This window comes from Gadus morhua, chromosome 19 (assembly GCF_902167405.1).
Source record: "Gadus morhua chromosome 19, gadMor3.0, whole genome shotgun sequence".
Lineage (NCBI taxonomy): Eukaryota > Metazoa > Chordata > Actinopteri > Gadiformes > Gadidae > Gadus > Gadus morhua.
In genome coordinates, this window is record NC_044066.1 from 12,942,305 (window position 1) to 12,951,172 (window position 8,868).

Genomic DNA, 8,868 nt, shown 5'->3' on the forward strand with positions numbered 1-8,868 from the left:
CTCAATAGCCCATCGTGTATGAATAAACTGAGGCTGAGTGCATTCAATCAGCTTGAAGGTTTGATGGGAGCATTTTAATATGTGATGCACTTTAGTGCTCTGAAGTCGCTCTCGTAGAATTGTAGCGTAGAATTGTAGCGTCCACGAGATACATTTAAAGCTAAACCTATTTTACCATCATTCATATCAAAGCACAATTTTTTTCAGATTTCCCCGCATCGATACATGTGATTGGATATGGAGTTATTGGCTCTTTTCGACATGTCACAACAATGAGGGTAAAGTACGTTGATATCTGGAGCGTAGCTCTGATGTATAGCCTGGAGACAGTCCTGATCACGTGACCTCACATCCTGTTTACTCCACGGAGCCGGACCCCCAGTCCCCCACATCGTCCCACAAATGTTTGACAGACAAACTCTTCAGCCAATCAGTGCAGCGATACATGAGAAGCCATCAGAGTGCTCAGTGGAAACACAGGATGAAGAGGGAGGATCGGAGAAATCCTCTCCTCGGCCTCCTCTTCTCTTGGTTAATAGTTGCTATTGATTCTAGTATTAACTGCCCTTACAGCTGTTTTCTCTGCTAACGTTAAAGTTGCCGCTCCTTGTTTACTCTAACGTTAACGTTAGCTCCTTGTTACTCTGCTAACGTTAACGTTAGCCTCTTGTTTACTCTAACGTTAACGTTAGCTCCTTGTTTACTCTGCTAACGTTAAAGTTACCTCTCGTTGTATCGGAGACGCCAAAACTTTTTTTTTAAGCGGCGGCCTGTAATTTACCTCATCACCACACGGTCCCTGATTGGCCCGAATACTTCATCAACTACGACACAGTCCCTGATTGGCATTTCAGAAAATGCATGTGGGGGGAGTTTAAGGTTTAAGATCAGTTTAAGGTGCTATTCTTTCCAGAGAATGTAAAGGGAATCAGCCGTTCCAAAACCAATTCGCTGTGAGCCCTGATTAGCTTCGCCTTCGGATTATTTTCCACAACTGATTTGTTTTCCAGTCACAGAGGCTCATTTATGTCTGCAGGAATGCGTTTAACAGCAACAACAAGCCACATTTAGCCGGGACAGGCTAATAAACGGACAAAGGGCCATTTCAGCCAGGGTGACCCTCGGAGCCCAGAGCCCTGCAGGCTCCATGAGGATTAGCTGGAAGGTGGTCAAATACTGGAGCAGTGGAAATCCTTTTGCATGGCGGAAAATTAGGATGTTTTGGTCTTAATTAGCAAAACCGACCAAAACCTTCACAGCTTGAGGTGAACAGATTTACCTTCAGATTAAAGGCACATCATGTACTTCATTAACGATAGTGTCCATAGAGAATCATTCTGAGCAACAGGTCGTGTCATTGCTGCGTCACTACATGCATATCAAGAGAATCTTGTTTGGAAGAAGCTTCTCCTGCTAAAGTATATATATAATATAAGTATAACATAAACCTAGTTTAAATCGCAGTTCCTCTGGTGGCCAATAGGGGGGCTGCAGAGAACCTCCGCTGGGTTGCAAGTCGACGGAGAAACCTCAAAAGAACCCGGGAAACACAGCCAAGAACACTGTTCCATCAGGGACTCAACGGCCCTACTCTGAAACACGCCGTGTGAAATGCTTCCTCGATCCTCCGAAGATATCGAGCGTCTGGGGAGTGTTTGGCTAGAGGAGGACTTCTGAATGAACAGAACTCACTGGTGAGGTTTCACGGTCGATAAAGTCCATAAGGAGGAAAGACAGAAGGCAGATTGAGATGGTGCTGCAGACCTCGCCTCCTGGTTCCTCCGCACAAACTGTTTAACTATTTATTGTTGTTTTACTTATGACATTGTTGTGCATTACTTATGTACATGAAATACGAGCTTCCTACTGATAACATGAAGTGAATGAGGCTGGAACTGGGGAACTGATGCTCCGAGAGCATGGACAGCAAGCCAATGGAAGAATGTTATGGTTTCCATAACTAAAATAGAAGTACTGAAGTCGTTTCCCACGTTGGTCTCTTCCCAGATGGATGCTAAAGTTAGCTTAAGCAACACGATGAGACGGTGGGTCAGGGGTCTCAGCACTCAGACCTTACCCCCTGGGCAAAGCCCCCACCCTTCTGCCGTAAACCGATCTCAGGAGCACCTTTCAGCCCCGCTGCAACCGATGGCTGACTTAAAGGAGGATTTGGCCATCTCTGATAGCCATATCCACAAAGAAACACACCGGCCAACTGTTGGTGCATTCTGGGGTTCACTCGCTCTGTCCGTGCACGCTCTCAGAGAAGGGAGTGCACGTGAGGGTGATCAGAGGAGGGAGTGCACGTGAGTGTTATCAGAGGAGGGAGTGCACGTGAGTGTGATGAGAAGAGGGAGTGGCCATCAGTGTGATGAGAAGAGGGAGTGGCCATCAGTGTGATCTGAGGAGGGAGTGCACGAGATCAGAGGTTCAGACCGGCGGTTACCTGGGGCTGGTGTAACAGCGCATGTGTTGAGCTGGGGCGTGTGCTACACACTGAAATAGCAGATGAGGTTAAAGGTTCATGCGCCATGGTGAGCCACAGCTGTATCAACCCCCCCCCCCCCCATCACACATACACACACACACACTTCTCTCTCTTAGCCTCTTAGCATCTCTCTCACACATGCACATACACACACGCCATAGTGCCCATGAAAGATGTATGTGCATCCCTGGACGTTGGTTAGTACAGTTCTGTGGCTGTGAACATGGCCTACTTGGCATGCAGAACGCACCACACCGGCCCAGAAGACGGTTAGCTACAGGGTCCTCAGAGCAGGAGACTCAACAAGGTTCCCACACTGATAGAGACGGCATTGAGTGAATACGGTCCATATGGTGCATGGATATTTCTACTGACGATCAATATCTCATAGCAATGCCTTGGAGGGCAAAAGCAGCATACATAACCAGATATAATTTATGATTATCTGTTGCCATGAACTGGACTCGTCGTGTTTTCACTCGTACACCGCAGGAAATGCTGACTGGACAGAGACATATGCTCACCTTCTATTTGATCTTTGACCAAATCTCTGTTTATATCTGTAGTGAGTACCTACTCGTATTCGCATCTTTATTGTTTAACAATTTGAACAGTTCTTTAACAATTTAGATATTCACTGCCAAGTGTGTGGAGAATAAGAAACAACCTTAGTCAGCAAACATTTTCTGGCTAGAAAACATAAAAATAAAAAAACACTGTCCCTCCATAGACTAGAGATGGAAATGAGCTCCTATGGCTCAGTCTAGTAGTGGTTTAGTTTCGGTTCTCCTTCGGCCAGATTCATGTTTTGTCTATGGACCTCACCCCTCAACCCCCCCCCCCCCCCCCCCCCCCTTCCATAGTCAGTTAGCTAAGAGCTAGTTATACCTTCATCGCTCACCTACGAAGGATTGTAAAGTTGGCTATCTATGAAGTCACTAGCCGCATCAAATCTAACCAGGATGGTACAATAAGCTTGATGATCAGTTAATTGTTAGCTCTTACTGGATGAAGGCCCTTAAGAGACAGTCTTTTACATTCATCCATTACCTTCCATTTCTATCAACAGTGTTTACCTGCTGCCTCGAGGAAAGACTGAGGCCCTCAAGCAGCAGAAGTAAGCAGTGAGGACGTGTCTTAAAGTTAAGTGACAACTCTAAAGCGCTAACTGCGCTAACATCAGATGACTCAGCGATTTCCTTTTGAAGAGCCCCTGAGCCGTTGCATCCCTTCTGGGATTCAGAACACAAAAGCTCTCAGAACAGAACTACGTGGAACGCCATCTCATGGGTTGTGCTTTAGAAACCACACGGTGAGTCAGGGCCGAGTCGAGTTACCTTCCCACAACAGAACACTGCTTTGTGGTCCAGAGACCGCTCACACACTAGCACGGTGTCGCGAGGGGCTAGCTAGCATCTCTGTGACCCTGTAATGGCAGAGGAGCCAAAGATGTTTGCGGGATTCCCATTGGCTCTGAGAGCAGAGGTTTGGACTAGGAGGAGGAATGTTGGCGCTTGGAGGAAGAGAGAATGTGTGGGAGGAACTGTGTCTGTGGAAATGTCCTGCAGGGATCCGTCTGCATAGGAAGAGAGAGCTATATTGGATGGAGAGAGAGATTGAGAGAAACGAGGAGAGAGAGAGTAAGAGAAAGAGAGGAGAGAGAGAAAGAGAGAGAGAGAGCGAGAGAGAGAGAGAGAGAGAGAGAGAGAGAGAGAGAGAGAGAGAGAGAGAGAGAGAGAGAGAGAGAGAGAGAGAGAGAGAGAGAGAGAGAGAGAGAGAGAGAGAGAGAGAGCGAAAAGAGAGGAGAGAGTGAAAAAACATTTAGAAAAACTGATATTTTAAGTTTCCAATAGCAAAAAAGCTGAATGCTTCTCTATTAGTCACTAGCATCATAGAGAGTGAGAGAGGAAGAGGGAGGACCCTTTCATGACCCTCCATCTTATGTTATCAACCGCGGTGTTAAATCTCGCATCCTGACTGAATTTGGCTTCTGAAAAACCCTCATCAGATATCTTATTAGTACGCCTTATCACTAAATCCACCCACACACGTTAGTTGTGCTGATATTGTGATGAATAACAAAAATCTGTTGACACTAGAGACAAATGAGATAGAAACCAGCGGCATGTCTCTGCTGACCCCTGGTCACCAGGTGGGGACGACGTTAACTGAGACAGAGTGGGACCCCGCTCTGTCTGCTCTGACAGACGTCTGCTGTGGATCTGCATTTGGGGGGGGGCTGTGTGATTAATGGCATCAACTGATCCATCTAGAATTTCCCTCTCAAAAACAGCACAGGGTTGATGCATATATGAGAGAGAGAGAGAGAGAGAGAGAGAGAGAGAGAGAGAGAGAGAGAGAGAGAGAGAGAGAGAGAGAGAGAGAGAGCAAGCTGTCAGGCCCACTTCTTGTGTGTTTGTTGGAGGACAGAGGGACCTGCAGAGATGAATGTTGGTCAACATGTGCGAGGAGATGTGTGACCGAGAGAAAGAATGAGAGCAAAAGAGAAGAGAGAGAACAGACTTATCTCAGGACGGCGACTCTAATCCTGCCTGCTAGCCAACGGTTGGCTTGTGATGTAACAGCGAAGACAAAAACAGTGATGAGGAAAGCGTTGATAAAAAGATCACCAGCGTCTCCCAACAGAACGGTGATCTGAAAGGAGGCGGGAGGAGGCAAGAGGACATGGACCTGCTGACCAAGAGATTCTGAGCAGGCACACAGGCTTGTGCTTGGCCAGGTGTTGGTCTGCACTCACCAGGTGGGAAACACTCCAGAACCACAGCCTCTGGAGCCTCTGCATGGACCAATTAAGACCCTCGTTAGAGAGGGCCTGACCTGCCTGGCTAGTGTTACACAGTCTCTACCACACACACACACACACACACACACACACACACACACACACACACACACACACACACACACACACACACACACACACACACACACACACACACACACACACACACACACACACACACACAAACCAATGAATCCAAGGAGAACTGAATGAGGACCAGAATTTGTCCCCGGATGGTCTGACGTCAACGGAACAGATGGATGGTGGACACACACACACACACACACTCACACACACACACACACAGGCACACGCACACACACACACACATTTTAACTGCAAAAAGTGAATGTAAACATCACGTATTTCACCGGTCAAAATGGCATTTGCCAACCCAAAACACAGAGGCTCCACTGGGTTCCAGACCTAAAAGTAGAAGGTGTGAAAGACCGTTGATTCCGGTCAACAGGAGGAGTGTCCACATGCTATTGGTTGGTCACTGTTCCATGTGACCTGCCCCTGTACCATGTGACCTGCCCCTGTAGGGCCTTCTATTGGCAGACACCAGAGGGACAGAGGGACACCAGCAGGGACCAGATGGAGGTGTGAGGTGGTGGACCGCTCGAAGTGATGATGCCTTCGCCGCCGTCATGACAACCGCCTCAGGGGGAGGAGCCATGGCGTCAGGTGGTCTGCTGTGTGTCTCAGACGTGGACATAAGGACGTTTGGGTCCTTCTCTGTCCCCCTCATTCAGGACTCTGGCGTGTCGTTTAAACTGCTTCTTCATCTCTCATCTCTCATCCTGCAAACTCTTCTTCTGCCTCCTTTGATTCTTCTCATCTTCCAGGTATCAGGAAATAGACGAACATTGACGAACAGTTTGGACTTTGTTTATTCATAAATGTTTAATGGAACAGCTTTAAGTTCTGGCTCGGATCGCACAGCACCAACACCTCAGGCTGTTCTGTGTCCTGCGTCCGGATTGGCTAAGAATAGTAGTCATGATCATGTGACTCGCATCTCGATAGAGAAGGCGCGTTTGTGGGCATGCATGCACGCGCACACGCACGCACGCACACGCCTTCTCGATCGATAATGCTATTTCACACCTATCTAAATGTCATATCTATCCAATTCCTCCACACATGCTGACCCAAAGAAAGCAATCTGACAGAACACATAGAAGCCATTCTAGCATTAAACACAGGCATACAAACCCACAATAACACAAACAAAGGCATGTATACCCACACTACCACAAACACACCAGAGTGACAAACAGACACACAAGCAGAGAGCAACATAAAGGAAACTTGGACAGAGAGAGAGAGATACAACGAGAGACACAGAGACACAGCGAGAGAGACACAGAGAGAGAGAGAGACACAGAGACACCGCGAGAGAGGCAGAGATACAGCGAGAGAGACACAGTGAGAGAGACAGAGATACAGCGAGAGAGACACAGTGAGAGAGACAGAAACACAGCGAGAGAGACAGAGACACAGCGAGAGAGACAGAGACACAGCGAGTGAGAGAGACAAAGACACGGAGAGAGAGACACAGTGAGAGAGACACAGAGAGAGAGAGACAGACACAGTGAGAGAGAGACAGAGATACAGCGAGAGAGAAAGAGACACAGCGAGAGAGACAGAGACACAGCGAGAGAGAGAGACAGAGACACAGAGAGAGAGAGAGAGAGAGAGAGAGAGGGAGAGAGCAACACAGCAAGAGAGACACAGCGAGAGAGAGAGAGCGACACAGCGAGAGAGACACAGCGAGAGAGACACAGCGAGAGAGAGAGAGAGACAGCGAGGGGAACGACATTTAGAGATAAAGAGGAAAGAAACAAACCCTCTAAAAGGCTACATTGTAAAGGTAGGTTTATATTGTAATGGAAGCTTCATGCTGTACTCTAACTGCATTGTAAAGGTAACTTTACGCAGTAAGGCTAACTACAGCGTAAAGGTAACTTAACATTGTAAATGATCCAACAGACATCACAGTGTCGAACCACAGGACTTAAAATAACAGGGCTATTCTTGTTCAGGATTAGAAGGATTACTGCAAATGGAAACACAGACGGACGCATAAACAGCCTTGCAGAATCCTGAACACATCTGCCCAGGCTGAGAGGTCATCCACTGGAGCGTTACCCGGGTCTCCGTAACATCTGTTCACCTACTTCCTGTCAGCTGGAGACCAGTTAACAGTCCCAGTCTCTGACTGTAGACCGGTTTACAGTCCCAGTCTCTATGAGCTGTAGACCAGTTAACAGTCCCAGTCTCTGATTCCTATCAGCTGTAGACCCGTTAACAGTCCCAGTCTCTCTAAGCTGTAGACCAGTTAACCGTCCCAGTCTGACCAGTTAACAGTCCTAGTTTCTGAGTCCTATCAGCTGTAGACCAGTTAACAGTCCCAGTCTGAGCAGTCAACAGTCCCAGAGAAAGTAGAATGAGTTCATGGCAGAAACCATGGACCAAACCACACAAACAAGGTTTTTCATCTGAAGGCTTGCTGCTGATGCTGCTACAAGACCAGAGTTTGACCTCTGACCCTCCATCTCTCTCCACAAGACCGGCGCTTCACCTATGACCCTGCGTCTCTCTCCACCGACCCAGAGGTTGACCTCTGACCCTCCATCTCTCTCTACAAGACCAGCGGTTGACCTCTGACCCTCCATCTCTCTCCACAAGACCAGCGCTTGACCTTTGACCCTCCATCTCTCTCCACCAACCCAGCGGTCGACCTCTGACCCTCCATCTCTCTCCAGCAGACCAGTGGTTGACCTCTGACCCTCCATCTCTCTCAACCAAGCTTGCGGTGGACCTCTGACCCTTTGACCTCTGACCCTTAAGTTCTGCATGCCGACAGCCTCGAACAGAGACGCTCCTGTTCACCTTCATCCTCGTTAATCTGCCCGTCAAAGGTAAATGTAATTACACAACTCTCTCCCTCCTAATCTACCGTGCCTCACGATATCTCTCTCAGTGGTCACCTCCGCACAGTTCAGTTCAGGGCTTCATTTGCATGGGAGGTGTCCGCTCACACTGCAGAGCACGAGGTAATCTCTCTCATCCTGATTGACTGGAGGAGAGAGGAGCAGAGTCCTCTACCCAGCAGACGGAGCCATCGACCAATCGTATTCCACCGCATCCTGCCAGTCAGCTGTGACCACCACACACACACACACACACACACACACACACACACACACACACACACACACACACACACACACACACACACACACACACACACACACACACACACACAGCTACAGGCTAATTGACAGGCCATCACTCTGGGTTTCTGTCTTCTGACGGTTGCTCCCATCCCAGCTCTGCTCAGAACCCCAGGAGGCCAGATTAGAGTGAAGCCGCCGTGAAGGAGAGAGGGGAGAGGGAGAGGGACAGAGAGACAGACCGAGACCGAGAGAGAGAGAGGGAGAGGGAGAGAGCGTACTGGCTTTGGGCCCAGTAGGTGAATCCATCGCTCTGTTATCAGACTAATAATTGGTTTTCCGGCCTTTACCTCTGCCAGCTCCCCCCCCCCCCCCCCCCCCCCCCCCGGTCCCCC

General features: G+C 48.6%; 2 protein-coding genes across 2 annotated transcripts in view; both read right to left on the reverse strand.

The window, feature by feature from the left end:
• The window catches only part of anks1b (ankyrin repeat and sterile alpha motif domain containing 1B), a 124,071-nt gene that overhangs the window by 108,474 nt on the left and 6,729 nt on the right, over positions 1–8,868 (reverse strand).
• Positions 8,502–8,868, reverse strand: part of bltp3b (bridge-like lipid transfer protein family member 3B) — a 39,266-nt gene continuing 38,899 nt past the window's right edge. The window contains exon 23 of the transcript XR_003974021.1: positions 8,502–8,566. The gene's annotated coding sequence lies outside the window, so the exon portion shown is untranslated. The remainder of the gene's footprint in view (positions 8,567–8,868) is intronic.